Source organism: Panthera tigris, chromosome B4 (genome assembly GCF_018350195.1).
Source record: "Panthera tigris isolate Pti1 chromosome B4, P.tigris_Pti1_mat1.1, whole genome shotgun sequence".
Lineage (NCBI taxonomy): Eukaryota > Metazoa > Chordata > Mammalia > Carnivora > Felidae > Panthera > Panthera tigris.
This window is the reverse complement of record NC_056666.1, coordinates 104,099,762-104,116,550: the sequence shown is the minus strand read 5'-3', so window position 1 is coordinate 104,116,550 and position 16,789 is coordinate 104,099,762. Positions and strand designations below refer to the sequence as shown.

Sequence of the window (16,789 nt, the reverse complement as noted above, 5' to 3'; positions counted from 1 at the left end):
TGATACTTTGTTATGCAGTCCCAGGAAATTAATACACTCATAGTACTTTCCTTATTCTACTCCTAAAGCATTTGCCATATCCCATTTTAATGTGTCGTATTTCTTGTTTTCCACTAGATTATAGCCCCTTTGTATTAGTATTCCATTGCTGTCATAACAAATTATTACAAAGTTAGTGGCCTAAAATAGCACTAAGTTATATTTTAGAGTTGCTCTATAGATCAGAGGTCCAGTGTTGCTCTCACTGAGCTAAAGCCAAGGTGTTGGCATATTTCTGAAGACTCTAGGGGAGAATCCATTTGCTTGCTCATTAAAGTGTTAGCAGAATTGAGTTCTGTGTGGTTGTAGGACTGAGGTCTCTTTGCTGGCTGTCAGCTGGAGGCTGCCCTTGCTCCTAAGGGCCCCCTACATCTCAGAACTAGTAGGAGAGTGGTGAGTCCTTTCTACTGCCATTTCTCAGATGACCAGTCATCTCCTTCTTCTCTAACTGCAGTCAAAATGTTCTTTGTTTTTGAAGATTCCTGTGATTAAATTGGGTCCACTCAGACAATCCAGGATTATTTCCTCATCTCAAGGTTTGTAAACTTAATCTTATTTGCCAAGTCCTTTTGCCATGTTAAATAACATATTCACAGGTTATGGGGATTAGTGTATATATACCTCTAATTTTAAGAATAGATTTCATTCATTTTTGCATCCTAAACTTTTATGAAGGCTCGGCAAATATGTTAACTAAATCTCCTAACTTGAATATGTGAATGGAAGCCAGAATAGAGGATGGAAGTGAAAAAGGAAGGTAAAAAGGAAGAAAAGAAGGAAAAATGAAGGAAAGGAAGAATATATCTCCCACACAATTTCACCTTATCAAGTAGAGATCCTAGTCAATGTCCAGTATATAAAAATTAGCTGCCTACTACGTTAGAGCACTCGTATAAAAGGCATTTGATATTTTTTTGAATAAATCTGTATCATAATTTTTATGAATTTAGCCTTTAATCAGCTCACTAATAACTACTCTAGAGAGGTAATTACAGTCAATTTCAGTAAATTGTTTTATCTAGCATGGTTGGAAATGAAATGCTTTGGGTAGTCAGTTATTCTGGTTATGTTATAAACCGTATGATCCTCCTTAATTTTTAAAGTGTTAGAATAAACTAAAATACTCTTTAAAACAATTTAATTTGTTTATGATTGAGGAAACCCCCAAAATCTTGAGGTGAGCCATATTATCTTTCCCATAAATAACTTTATGGGTAATGTCAGCAACTTTATTTATCTTACCCATAAATAAACTTTATTTATCTTAAATAAATAAAGCAACTTTATTTATCTTACCCATAAATAAAGGAAACTTTATTTATCTTACCCATAAATAACTTTCAGGGTAATGTCAGCAACTAGGGAGACTTTTTAACAAAATGGCAGAGGAATAAAAATCTACTGTAATCTTTTCTGGAAAAGTGACTTATTCTGTAAATGTTGTTTGACCTTGCAGATGCCCATAGTAATGTCTAGATTTAGGTATAATCTCTCTAGAAAAACATTTAGGGGGTAAATGGAATCTGTTTTATATTACTTTTAAAGCATACTGATGAGAAGTTAATCTGTTTTAGCCATCTTGGTTGGGTTTTATGGGGATAGCCTTGAATAAATGCAAAGGACTTACTCAGCAGCAGATAATTACCAGAGTGGGATGGTTCATAGAACATCTGAGAAAACATGATGTCCTTGATGAAAGCATTGCAGGATTTCTCAGCAGACAAGGATTATGGTCATAAAGTTGCTTTCTTGACAGTTTTAGATTTTCTTCAGCTAAATGCTCCTAGATCTCTTAGTAGGGGTGTTGTAAGTGCATAGGTTTTTCTGTCAACCGTTTTCATGGCAGATGATCTAAAAACTTTCACTTTAAGGTAAAGCAACATAGCTATGTATTTATTGGCAAGCTTTTTACTTATTTATTATTATTTTAGTATATGTGCTGCCAAAGCAAGCACTACTTATTTATTTTTTAATCTGAGAGAAACAGCATTAGGTCCTTTAGGTTAATACTCCAATTCCAAACACATGACGTCAGTACTTCTGAAGTGCTTTGCTGCTATGGTAACCCACAATTCTGAAGGGCGCAGGTGATAGTTATCATGCTCTATTTCTCACTCTGTGCACAGGAAGCTGCTCTGTGCAGCCTCCAAAGAGTATCAGTGGTGGGGCTGGGCCAGAGGTGGGAGTAGAAGGACAGATTGTCTGTCTTCCAGTTTTTTTCAGTTTTCTCCCTCCAAATTGACACTGTCTGCTGAGAAGCATTTTTCTTAATGCCCTAAAGATGGATCTCAATTATCTATTATAATAGAGTTCTGAGTCAGAAAAAATGAAATCCAGTGGTCATGAAAACCCTCACTTGATTACAAGTTTCAGTTCCCCCTCCCAACAATATTTAACCAATTTGCTGCAAAGAAACTAAGTGGAGTTCTTTTCTTTACTCACTGTCACTCCTTCCCTTGTTTTGGTTTCTGCTACAAGTACCAAAGGAAGCGCGGGATGATCCACAAGTTAATCAACTTCTGAATGGCCTAGATTGAGAGCAGGTCAAATAAATTTTCTACACTAGAAGATGGGTGTGCCACACAGTATTTTATTTTAATGATACTATTTTCTGGTCATGACCTTGGTTCTTTGTATTATACATTTTGTGCTCATCAGTTGGCAGTGTGCTTGTGTGTGTGTGTGTGTGTGTGTGTGTGTCCAAGCGAGGAGCTGACGGTGACTAGTACACTGTATGATGTGGCATTGCTGCAACTCTTGATGACCTAGCATTCATAGTATTTCTTTGCTCTTCCTTTTTTTATCTGGATGAAACATTCCTGGTGTTTTTACATTATCAAAGAACAAATAGAATTGTGACTTCATATTGCAGTTGTGTTGCTGATTTCATGTGTCATGTCTGTTATGGTTTCTACAGTGACAGTCTAGCTTCTCTGTGAGTTGGGGGCCTAACAGTGAGTAATTTCCTCCTGCCTCTTGCTGGTTTTATATTTAATGCTAGATATAACAAGTAAGTAATAAGCTCGGCATCATACACAGACTGGCTGAGAACAATTCTTATTTTATTATTTTAAAAACTATCAGAAATTTATTATTATTCTCAAAGGTGTCATTTTTATAATTGCAAAATAAAAGCGTGCATACCAACTCTATAGTTCTTAGAGAAATCTTGATAACCTGTTTTACCAAAGCATCTCTGGAGAGTTAAATTACTACTTTAGAACTGATTTGTCCTTAAGAAGCAGAATTTTATTTTTAAAACTTCTCCTTGTAATAATGATCCATCTGTACTCTGCAAAGAGTGCTACATGGGTGCAAAATATTCTTATTACCATATTTCCATTATGAACCAGTATTCAAAAACAAAACAAAACTTGATTTGCTTAGATGTTCCAGATGCTCATTCTTTTTACAAATATTGATTGACTGGTGTGTGTGAAAATTAACTATGTAAACCCTGTCTACAAAGAAATTAGATATGAGGGTCATAAGCCATGCACATAAATAACTAACATAAATTATCACACAGGAAATGGAAATAAAGACAAAACCCCAAACAGAAGAGGGTATAGACAAAATGCTATGAAAATTTAGAGGAATATGAAATTATTAGAGATCAGAGGAGATTTTTATGGAGGAGATTCTTTAATTAGTGAATCAAATATTTACTAGATATCTACTATATGCCATGGAAGACAATTAAAGTTCTTTACTTTACAATTTGATGGGAGCTAGCAGTTGAGTTGGGCTTTGAAAATCAAGTAAGGCCACGGGGCACCTGGGTGGCTCGGTCGGTTGAGTGTCCGACTTCGGCTGAGGTCATGATCTCACAGTCCGTGGGTTCGAGCCCCCACGTCAGGCTCTGTGCTGACAGCTAAGAGCCTAGAGCCTGTTTTGGATTCTGTGTCTCCCTCTCTCTGTGACCCTCCCCCGTTCATGCTCTGTCTCTCTCTGTCTCAAAAATAAATAAACGTTAAAAAAAAAAAAATCAAGTAAGGTCTAGAAGCATAAAAGTAAAAGACAAGACAGTTCTTGTCTTATGGTTCACTTTTTAAAATCTATCATCTACCTATCTACCTACTGTTTTTAGAGTTGGACTGCCTGGATTAGGAACTTCAATTTGATTTTATGAATATATTTTTTTTAAGTACTGGCTTGAAATGACAAATAGACAAGCCTCTCTAGTGTCTCCTTACACGTATGGATGTGTGATCCATCTTTGCTCAATTCATGGCAATATTAGGAAAGCCTTTTGACTCTAAGCATTTGTTGCTTAATTTATAACTCCTGGAGGAATGCTTGATCTATAGGGTTCTCTTTTGTCCTGCACATGCTGAGAGGTCATATGTTGTGGAGTCTGGGGAGTACTTGCTCCCTACCTTGTCTTTCCTGACATTAGCTGACAGTAGTATTTTAGTAGGGGAAGATATATTTCTGTCAGCCAAATCTTAATCTGAAATATATGCTGCCATGGGAAAAAAAAATATGAGTGAGGGCTTTATGGAGTTGAATCAATGCTATTAGTATTTGTTTTTGTCACATTTGGTGAAATTAACTTTTGTCAAGGGGTGACAAACTTAAAACATTAGTTCTCTGGGGGAAATGAAGTTCCACATGAGCACATTATAAGCAAACTTTTGGAAAATGCTTGTATTCACAAACGGTGGGCTACATATATTTGTCAAGAAAATACTGAGTTTTGATAAACTTGTATGGTGTTTTGCGCAGAATAAAGAATGAACTTTGAACAGTACTGAAATATCTAAATATAAACTATCAGCATCTTCTTTCAGCCCTGCCAGAAACTTGTATTCAGTAGGTAAAGAAGACAATGACATTTATTTATTGTGATAGTTGTTTCAGCAGCCTCAAGGTTGATGTAGCACTGTTGGTTTTTTTTTCTTCTTTCCTCTATGTATGACTCAATATATTTCTTTCTTGAGGCTCACACAGAACTATAAAGGATGAATAATACATGTAGAAGGTGTTTATAATTTCTTCCTTTAGGAAAATTACTTTCATCAATTATTAAAAGTTGATAATCAATGTTGATTATCTGAGAATGGGCTAAGAAAATTAGAACCTTGGTAGATACATATGCAATTTACATAGGGAGGGAGATTAGTACAAATTAAAGAGGAAGTTAAAGGATTTAAAAAGGGCTTAGAGCCTTATCTATAATTTTAGGAAGCCTTTGATGTTTGACATAGGGATGCTGTCAGAGCAGGCTGTGAGACAGATATGAATAGTTTGAGTTAGACTATTAGTAAGTAGCAAGCTGAGCTATGTAGTCAGAGTAGTTAGCAAGACCAGAAATAATACATGGTCAATAGCATCATGAACCATGTAGGGATTTGGCCATGCCCAAGTTTCTAGAGGATCAAGAAGATTAAGACTAATATTGGGGGGCAAATGGCCCAAAGAGAAAGGACTTAGCTTTAGGAGCGCTTGTGGAACAAACAGGAAAGATGGGAGATTGAGGGAAACTACATTTAACATAAGTAGTATTGCACATGAGCAACACTCATGAATCAGGCAAACCAGGCAGTGTTGCAAGAGCAACTCAGAAGCAGTAGGAATCAGCAATGGTAAGAGGGGGGTATGGAAAAAAAATTACTAGTAAGGACTAATCCCTTAAAGATAAATATATATGTAAGGGTAGTAAAAGCATGTGGGATAGATGGTAAGCATTCAACAAATAATATTTGAAGTTGAACCTGAAATTCAGAAGGATTCCAGAAATCTGTAGCAGCCAAGTTGCAAGGACTCGTGTCCTTGTTATGTTAAACAAAAGGAAAACAAGAAAATATGTGATACTATTGAAGGATCTGGAAAGAGACTTCATTATCTAGATCTAGATGACTTAGAATAACCTGAGACTGGTTTGATATTAAATTGCATTTGGGGATCCACTTAATAAATTAAGTTTATTTGTGACAAATTATTATGTAATGTTACATATGAAAACATCTCCCCCTACATTTTTGTTTTTTTTTCCTCCCCAAACTTATTCTTTTACAGTTTCCAAAGTCTCCTTTAAAGAACTCTAGAAGTGTTGAAAATGAGATCATTCTAAAATAGATAGACTGTACCATTCATTCATTCATTTACCCAGCAATTATTTATTAAATATCTTTTAGATGTCAGACATTATAAAACTTGTCAGAAACGGAGACTAAAACTTAGAAAAAATAGCATGACACCCTGAGAGCTCTGGAAACATCAAAGAAGCAACCAATCCTCCCTGAGGGCGACACTTCACATATAAATTGTAATTTGCAAGGTAAAGATGGTGGGGAAGGAGATTCCAGGGCAGGAAGATTAGTTTACAAAAGACCTGGAGATCTGAAAGGGTCTGATGTGTTTGAGGAAAAGGTGAGATAAAAATAGGGTGGCTGGAGCACAAGCATTCATGAAGATGAGATTCATTGGCATTGATTACAAAGCCCCTGAGGTATTAAGCTAAGAAATTTGGGTCTTATTCTTTTCCATCTGTCAAATCAACAGTAGTTTTGAACTACGGAAGTGATTTGCCCTGAATTATGCTCTAGAATGTTAACTCCAGCAGCAGCTGGAAGATAGATTGGTGGGAGGAAGGACTAGGTTTAGATGAGAGAGAACAGAGACAGTTACTGCAGTTTTCCAAGGAAGAGATAAATGCTTAAGTATAAGGGCAGTGAGGATAGAAAAGAAAAACCATATTTAAAAATACTTCTTAAGTAAAAGTGATGGGATTTGTGTCTAGCTGCATTATGGGAGGTGAGAGAGAAGAAGTAATTGAGAACAGCTTGGAAGTATTTAGTCTGAGAAACTAATTCAATGGTGATGTACGTGAAGATTAAGAATAAAATAGGCTCTTCAAGGTGGGAGGCAGAGAACATTCTGGATTAGCCATGCTAGACCATGGTTTACATAGAAAAGCATTTTCATCCACCTGGCATCCAAACAGGAACTAACACTGGCAGGGTATTGCTTGGTAAGCCAGACTTAACACGTAAAATAGAAATCACACATAAGAGATATGTTCAACTACTTATGCTTTGGCACGAGTGGTGAGCCACTTTCTTATGCAGTGGTATGAGCAATGGCAGCATCTCTTGTTTCCATAGTTTTCTTTAATGTTTTCCCATGCATGGCAAGTTTTCCATATGCTCTGCTGGGTAGATTCTTGTTGCCATATGGCAGCATGTAATATAAGAAAAAAATCATAAAGAAGATGTTTCTAATTGTCTAAAGGGATTGCTCCTGGAAAATCAAAATTTCATGCTGGGTTGCAGAACTATTCATATTAAATGGAATGTCTAGGTTAAGAAGTTGGCCAATTCAGGAGCCATTAAAGCATGGATGCTAAAGATCTAGTAAGTTTCCTATATTTCTTATGAAAACAGATAAATTTAACACAACATCAAAATAAATTTGGGCACAGTTTGATATTCTTAGAGGGAATAATTTTACTCTTGCCATAGGGGAAAGGTAGAAAAAGAGGTAAAGTGGCTGCTTTTGCTGATATATCCCTTGTAGAATTGAGTATCTGTCCTTTCTCAATTCAACTCAGCAAACATTTCTATGAATATCTAGGTATTTGAAATATTAAAAGACAAATGGCCTTAGGACACTGTGTAAGTAGCACTGTGGTTATGATATCAGACACATCTTTTTTTGTCTGAAGCCTGGTTTAGTGGCTGTGTATTCTCAGATGGAAAACTTCACCTTTTTGAGCTTCAGTATCCTCATCTCTAAAATGGAGATAATAATGTCTACCTTGCAGAGCTATTAAGACCATTAGAAATAATATACATAAATGCCTTATGACACTGCCTGTCACAGTAAATGGAAGTCATTGTTATGTTGGCTTTCACCTCTGTACCTACACCAAGACTGGCAATTAACTTCAGTGATAGACAACTTCCAACTCTATTTGGATTTTATTGCTTTATTTTGTATGAATTATTTGTATGAAATACATTTAATGTAAATCTAGAAAGTTCCAGGGTGCTATTTTCATTAAGTTTTAGATCTATGTGATGTTTTACTTACTGGTGCTTATGATGAAACTAAGTAGTTTAAAACATGACATTCTGTGATCATTCAAAATATGTTTCTTATTCTTCAACATGATATGATTTGGAAAGATTATAGAGTGGTAAGTTTTACTTCATTAAACATAGAACAGATGAAAGGCTACAGGGAGATATTGACCTACTTTTCAAGATGAATGTGCAGGTTCTAAATAAAATTAATTCACCAAAATTGATGATAGATGTTTAGCTATTTAACATTTCTAGTGGCACTGGCAGGGAACATGGATGTTTTACTTATTAGTAGTACTTTTGAAACACAGATTGGCATTACTAAGTTTTGTTTTTGTTTTCACTGAGATATTGCTGATAACAAGGAACCACAAAGATACCAATAGCATCCAACAATAAACATGTGTTTTTCTCACTCATGAGTCTTCAGGTCAACTGCTGTTTAGTTGATCTTGGCTGGGCTCTTCTGTGCTTCAGCTAGTGTAGGCCGAACTTCTGACTTTGATTTGGATTCAGGTCTACTCCACAGCCTCTACTTCTTGAGTCAGACTGAAGAGGAAATGGCTACGTGGGGGACATTCTTCTGATTAAGGCTGAAAATTCCAGGAGGCTAAGTCAAATTAATCACCTTTACAGCCTTTCATAGCATGTGGTGTGTACATTTCCACTTATATTCTACCTTCCAAGGCAAGTCATACACCTAAGTCAAATGTTAGCGGAGGTGGGCACGTATATACCGTGTCTAAGGGAGGTACCCAAAAATCACATGCCAAAGGGTATGGCTGTAAGTGTATTAGGAGACAGTAATGAAGAATTGGGAGCAATGACCCAGCATACCAGAATATTATTGAATATTGAATTGAATACAAATGATAACTCAAACACACAGTGAATTAAATGAGCTTTATGCTAAACTCTTTAGAACAGGCTAACATGGATACTTTTAATAATTTCTGCCCTTTTGTATAATGACTATATTGTTCTTATTTCATGCAATAGATATTTATTGAAGATTGCTTCATAAGCTAGTGCCAGTTGTGTTCTAGGTTGCCATGTGAACAGAGTCCTTGAGGACTATGCCACACAAGTGCCCTACCTCATGATGTTAGATAGTGTACAAAGCACTGAGAAAAACCACACCTAAAATCCTACCGATACAATGCCTGGTCACACTGCACTAACGTTAGAAACCAGGGCAAGGCTTATAACAATAATGGGATGGAAACTGCACAAATCAGAATCACCACAAATCAAGACTGGTGTTGGAAAAAGCAAAGGATCAGGAACATGATATCAAGTAACAACACAAGTAGGCTATTGGTAAGACTCAGAAATAGAAGGTGAGAAGTCAGAATGCACAGGCAGGGCATCAATTTTCAACAAGAGCAGATGCTGGAGAGTTTAAAATATGGGCCTTCATACTGAAGACATGATGTATTATAAACTACTGAAGAATGACCATGTGAAATGCAGAAGAACCTAATTTAATCACTTTAGGTTAAGAGAACAGGAGAAATAACAGCCTTGTGTGCTAACTATGTGATTCTACTCACTATATTTGGCTTCACAGAACATATGTGAATCAGACCAGCCAGAGAATGCATGCATACTGGAATCCCTCCATTTGTTGAACAAGTAACAGGTTGTTGTGTGAAATGCTCTACTCTTACACATCTGACCTCTTGCCAAAACCTATTTATTTTACTTCACAGCATATCAAAAATCTAGCTTTTCCTCTGTATTTCCACAACCACGCTCTTTATCTAGCTACAGTAATTTCTGGCATAAAGTCTCCCATCACTGAATGACCTTTAAAAATGCAAATTTTATTCTGTCTCCTGCCTGCTTAAAGCACTTTACGGACTTCTCATTGCTCTTACACTAAAGTGAAGAATATTTTTCATGGCCTCAGTGCACTTCTCTGTGGTCCCTGACCACCTCGCAAGCCTTGTCTGTCATTTTCTTCTGGTCAGCAACTTGGGCTGCTCAAGCTGTGGCAGGCATACCCTGACTCTCATCTCCACTGGGGAGCTCTTCTTCACTTGCTCTTCCTTCTTTGCTTGGATATAAGCAACAAAACTCAACTCTGACTAAGGAGAAAAGAAATTATTAAAAGCTGTTAGGAGGCTCACAGATTTATTTGGGACGGGGGTGGCTAGAGAACAAAGCTTGTGGTCACGAAGCCAAAACCACATGCCGAATCACTCCAGACTCAGTGCAGTGCAGACATGATGGTCCTCAATGCCAAACTCCATATGTGGCTGTTCACCCTGCCAAGTCTGTTGCCCAAGCAACTCATTATTGCTACATCAGCTGATACCTACAGAAAATATCCCTCCCATTTCCCATTCTTTTTTGTGTCACTCCTTTTCAATTCAGTCTTTCATACTTATGTCTTGAGGGCAGAACCTATGCAAATGTGGCCGTACTCGAACTTCAATTGATGCTGGGAAAATGAATATCCAGTATTTTTTTTAAATTTTTTTTAATGTTTATTTTTGACAGAGAGAGAGAGAGACAGAGCATGAGCGGGGGAGGGGCAGAGAGAGAGGGAGACACAGAATCCAAAGCAGGCTCCAGGCTCTGAGCTGTCAGCACAGAGCCCAACGCGGGGCTCAAACTCACAGACTGCGAGATCATGACCTGAGCTGAAGTCAGACGTTCAACCGACTGACCCACCCAGGCACCCCAGGTTTCCAATATTTTTTACACAGCTCCTACCAAAAATCACTAAATGGTAAATTTATCAAATAAAAAAAGGGATTTAGATTTTGCCTGGCCAAATAACAACAGTAGTTAATTCCTACCCATTCTTCAGCACTGAGCTGAAATATATAACTCTCCCAAGGACATCTCTATGGATCACCTCTTTCTCCCAATCCAGGTCAGGTCTGTTAGCAATATACTTTCACAATATCCTTTACTTATCTTCCATAGCATTAGCACTATTCTTATGAAATGATTAACTGTGTGTTTCTTTGCTTAATTCTTGACTCTCTCTACTAGAATATAGGATCTATGAAGACAGTCACTGTTTCTCAGAGAAACCTTTGTATCTATAGATTCGATATATAGTGGGTACCTAATAAATATGCTTTCAATGAATAAGTAATACATTGAATGACATACCCCATTTCAGCAAAGCTTTCCAAACAATATTGTCTACAATGAGGTATTTCCTACTTGATTACAGCTTACAACATACCCATTTCTCTAGGTGAAAAACTAGAGATGGGAAGTGTAGCATTGGGAAAAAAAAAACGTTTCTTCTGCCCTCTTAGGTTTAGTACATGTTACTTAGTACATGGGCCCTGCAAATTAAAATGATAAAAGAAGATAAGAGGAGAAATGTTTATGATACAGGCACATGGCAAAAAAGAAGTGAAAATCCAAAGAATTATTTCATAGACTTGAGAGATTCTATACCATTTTATACCATTTATATATCATTCATGCCATTTTAACAAAGAGTGATAAATTGTGGGGATGTGATGAGATGAAGGAAAAGAGGTTTGGGCCTCTAGAAACAGGAAATTATGTGAAGTATATGAAGAAACTAATGGAAGATAATCATTGCTTAGTAAGGTTTGTTATGCAGATTTGAGTTGATGCCATCTCCAAGGATAAGAGTTGAGTTGTTTTCAGTGTTTAAGAATCATTCTTCTCTTTTTGGTATGGAAGATGGGAGGGGCAACACCTTCAGCATTTGAAATATATACCCTGCTTTTAGGCAGAAAGGGAGAGGGCAGAGTTTCTCTTGTGTTTGCAGTTTCTCGATTGCTTTCAGCTCCAAATAATCTTGATGTCAAAGTGGCACATTTTGAGGTAGCATATTCTGATCCCCTTCAGAGAAAAAACCTTACATGTATTAAACATGAATGCATATGCCAGTTAAGCATAACACATAAAAGAACTTAATATCTTGCATTAGTTATTTACTTGTACTTTGATTATTTTAAAGTTTCTAAACTTGGACTCATTTGTATAATTTTCTCAACCCACATGTTTGAGCTGTGTTACCCAAATCTCATGCCTCTCCTTTAATTTCCAGAATTATCTTTTCTGCCCATCTTTTTCCTAGTTGTTCCCCCACTTTTTTTTAGGATTCTGAAGGACTTTTGTACTACTTTAGGGTTGATAATCAGCATTCTTATGTAGAGGTGAGTTCTTGCTATTCTTCATAAAGAATACATGGGACCACAGCTCTATATAGATTAAGGTTATGAAGACCACAGATCATGTTTCTTAAAAACAGCATCATAATTGTGGGTTCACTTCTGACTAAGGGCTCAACAACATACAGAGCAGCTAAACCTATTAACACATGGCAACTAAAAACTTGTAATTATGCAAGTGGATAAATTATGTTCCAAACTCTATAAAATAAATGTAATTCAATAAGGGGCTCCAATTATATAGCAAAAGAGGTAAAGGGGCCCACTACTAAAATTTACTAGATTTAAAACCAGTATACAAGCCATTAAATTGACAGTTTTACAAGTATGAATGGGTGAATGAACTTAGTTTTCTTGTTCATTCTGTTTTAATCAATCTGGTCTTTTTTACATACTTCTACTCCTCTGTCACCTTCAGTATCAGTTTTGGAAAGGGCTCACTTAGAATTTATTGATTCACTCTGTGAAAGGTGCTGGAATACAGTGTTGAGCAAAACATACCATTCACTGGCCCTTCATGGAGCTTACGGTCTGTGAAAACTTAGGAATTTTATTGAATGATTGGCAGGTATTTATTAATGAATCACACAGGTATACCATTAGAACTGACCCTTGCAAGATGTGGGGAGGTGGGGTGCCTACCCTCTGTGCAGTTGAAAATCCACATATAATTTTTAACTCACCAAAAATTGAATCACAAAAAGGCTATTGTTGACCAGAAGTCTTATTACTAACATAGTCTATTAACACATATTTTATATGCTATATGTATTATATACTGCATTCTTACAATAAAGTAAGGTAGAGGAAAGAAAATGTAATTAAGAAAGTCATAAGGAAGAGACAATACATATATAGTACTGTACTATATTTATAAAAAACATCCAGCCCATGTATATTGGTATATGTATATTGATCTGCTGGGAAAGACAGACATGGAGATGATGAAAGCAATTATCAGGGACTTGTTATCTAGTATAAGAGGGTCAGGGAAATCACCCCTGAATGGTGTTAAGTAGGCAAAAGTGCATACAAGCATACGGGTAAGACAGGGTACAGTGAATGTGACAAGATAGTGGCATTGGCATTTGAGGGTGTTGGAAGGTATCTGTGGACTGAATAGAGGCCCTGTCTGCATGTGTGTGTGTGTGTGTGTGTGTATGTGTGTGTGTGTGTGTGTGTGTGTGTGTGTGTATGCATGTGCCTACAAAGCTTCTTTTCTTGACCAAACTCTAGTCAGGCTTCTCTGAACTGTCTTTTCAACTAGGCCCAGACATTTGAGCTTCCATGTTTGTCTTTGCATTGTCCATCTTTAGCAAGAGTCTTGCTACATCAGTTAATCCAAGATCTTTTGCCCTCAGTATCTGATCAAAATTGATACTTGATGGGGTTCCTCATCCTTCACCACCTTTCAGCAAGAATCCTGTTAGGTTTGCTTCACTAGAATTGCCTCTGATGTGTCCTAGTAATTTTCCATCCTCTGACCCTCCTACCCTTGCTTTTTGGCTATAAACACCTACTTTCCCTTGATCTGTTCAGAGCTGAGCACAGTATCTCTCTTCTGCTGCAGAACCCCACTGCAGTGGCCCATCTATCCATCATGATAGTCCCCCCAAATGAAGACTAACTTTCTATTTTTAACAAGTGTCATGAATAATTTTCTTGAACAGTTTATGTATTCCCTTTTGTGCTGTTTCTCCAGCTGTCTACTTTATGTGTGGCTCATAACTGATAACTTAGAATCATAAGGTAGAAATTTTCAAATATGTGGGTAAAGTTGGCCTTGAATAGAGGATAGGCATGGCATAGAAAAGATGAATGAGAGAAAAAGTGAAATACAAAGTACACCAGAGAGTAATAGTACCTTCAATTTGCCTGGTCATTATTTATGTTTCTTTTAACCAGAGGAAGGGTGCAGCTCTTGAGGAAACTCAACTCCTGGATCCATTAATCCCACATCTGCCCCTCTCCATCTCTCACACCATGTTCTCTGCCTGGGATGCCTTTGTGGCCCAATTATCAATCTTTTCCTTCCATATCCAATAGCATTTGAAATATTTCAAATTTAGTGTGTTTTTGTTTGTTTTCTGGGTTTTGTTGTTGTTGTTTTTGTGTTTTTGTTTTGTTGTACCTCAAAGCTCATGATTTTTCAACTATAGTTAGAGGTTGACTCTCCCGATCATTGTTCTTTGTATTATATGCTCTAAACTGCCTGGTTCCTATATATATATATATATATATATATATATATATATATATATATATATAACCACTTATGTTTCTATTTCAGTTGGGATCCACATTCCCTTTGTTATGCATACTGTACATTCTTGGAGATAAACTACTATAAGGATTTAATTTGCTTCTTGTGGGTTTGCTTGCCTCAGGCTGCTGCCAAATGTATCCAGGAACATTAGCAATTTGCAGCAGTTCCAAAGCACCATCATTTATAAGACAAAAACCAAACTGCACTATGATTACACAGAAATTAGAGCAATCAATAGATGTAGTACTTCCCTCCACAATACATAAGACCCAGTAGATTATAAAATAGTCAGCTTGTTAGTGCATAACTGTGTACTTCTAGTATTCTTTATTTTTTGTTTACATATGTATCATCTATGACAAGGTATAATAAAAAAGAGTACTGAGTAATGAATCTAGTCCTGGTTCTATGTAAGGCAGCCTTATGACCTTGATCAAGACATACACCTCCTCTAAATATCAGCTACACCATATATAAAACGGGTATGATCATACCTTTCGTGACAGGGTTATTAAGCATATGTGAAAATTCTTTGGAAATGCAAATTTTAAGGTGTGATAATGGTTATTGAACCCAATAAAATAGCCACAGACATGCATAGTAAAGTATGTTTAAATTGGTATCGATGTTGCATACATTTCCTGCAATTGGATGAAATCATCTTTACAAGAGGGAAAACTGAAGCTGGCTATGTAGTTTTTTCCTTGGCAGATGTTGCTATGTGATATGCATTGTCCCATTGGGAAAGCCTCAGAAAACTGTACATTCATTTTAGCTTTAGCTGTATGACTATGTGAGATACCAGAGATAAGATTAGCTTTCTGCAAGAAATATGCTAAACAACGCATTGAACCCATTAATGTACTGAATCTATCAGACCTAATTTCTGGAATGTTTGATTTGTAGTTGCTAAAATTTACATGATAGTGCAATAAAAATAAAAATAGGCCTTTAAGTAAATTTGTTGTTTGCAGAAATTAGCATTGATTTCATCAAGTTGCATTCAAGATCTTCCTCTAGAAGTTTTGTTTACCAATGAAAAAATAAAAGCAATTAAAAAATATTTTACAACCATTTGAAAACAACAACTGATTATCACAGATGAGAAGGCTGATTCTTGGCAGATTCCAAAAGGAATTTTACAAAATATATTTAACATGTATGAGTAAATTAATCCTCTCATCACTTTGGCAGTGAAACCAAAGTAATAAAATATATGATCCCAGTTTTCTGCATAAGGATACTAAAGTAGAAAGGTTATTACATGCTGTAGGCCATTCTGAGAATCAATGTCTGAGTAGGGAAAAAATAATAACTCTGGCATTCTGGCTCCTGAGTATGAAATAAAGTCATTTGGGCTTAGTTTTCTACTTAGGGTTTGTAACAGTCAATCTTAGATTTATTTCACTGCACATGTTTTTTGCAGTCTCCTTACTCAATCCATTTAATTTCCCTCCCAAATAATATTTAACATAGGAAAGCAAATTTCATCTATTTGTGGCATCATGCACATAGTTTGCTTAATATATATTATTTGATTGAGTTACTAATAATGTCATAGAAGAGGCATCTACTTCAATGAAATAAAAAAGAGGAAAATGTTCGGTTTGCTATTTCTCTTTACTTGGTAAGCTCCTGGAAGACTGACTTCCTAAATGGTACCTGATGACTGTTTCTATTTCGCTTGATACACAGGATGCTTTTATTTGGTTTTAGGTGATGAAGTCTGTGTTTTGGTGCAGTGAGTAGGTGGAAGTCATGCTGCATCTGTTCGATTAGTACCTGGTGTGCCTGGTCCCAGAGTTGGCTTTATTCCCAAAAGGCAGTTGGGGAGTTCATCACACAGCTGCTCTTCATGGATAACAATAGAGGCTGCTCCATTCATTTTACACATCTCACAAGACTCTTTCAGGAATATGACATTTTTATATGATGTTGTATATATCTATCAGAAAATAAGCTTCAGTGAATTGTGAAAATACATCTGTTACATTTTTATATGACGCTTGGTTCTTAATTGAACATAGTTAACAGTAGTGTTCCTCCTGCTTGGGAGGACACACATACACACATACACATACACACACATACACACATATTTATATATATATTTCAAACACTTAATTTTATTAATTAAGCAAGAATACATAATATTAGGTAAATGTGTCCTATTAATTATCTAAAAACATATATTATGAGATGGAGATTTGGCAAATCAGCTAGCCACAACCAGATTTGTATTATTACAAGCAAGACAAAAAAAAAACAAACAAAAAAAA

At 36.3% G+C, this 16,789-nt stretch overlaps 1 long non-coding RNA gene across 1 annotated transcript in view; it reads left to right on the top strand.

Moving 5' to 3' along the window:
- The first annotated feature begins 516 nt into the window (after positions 1-516).
- Positions 517-16,789, top strand: part of LOC122240399 — a 60,813-nt gene continuing 44,540 nt past the window's right edge. Inside the window, exon 1 of the long non-coding RNA XR_006220082.1 lies at positions 517-575. This is a non-coding gene — a long non-coding RNA (uncharacterized LOC122240399). The remainder of the gene's footprint in view (positions 576-16,789) is intronic.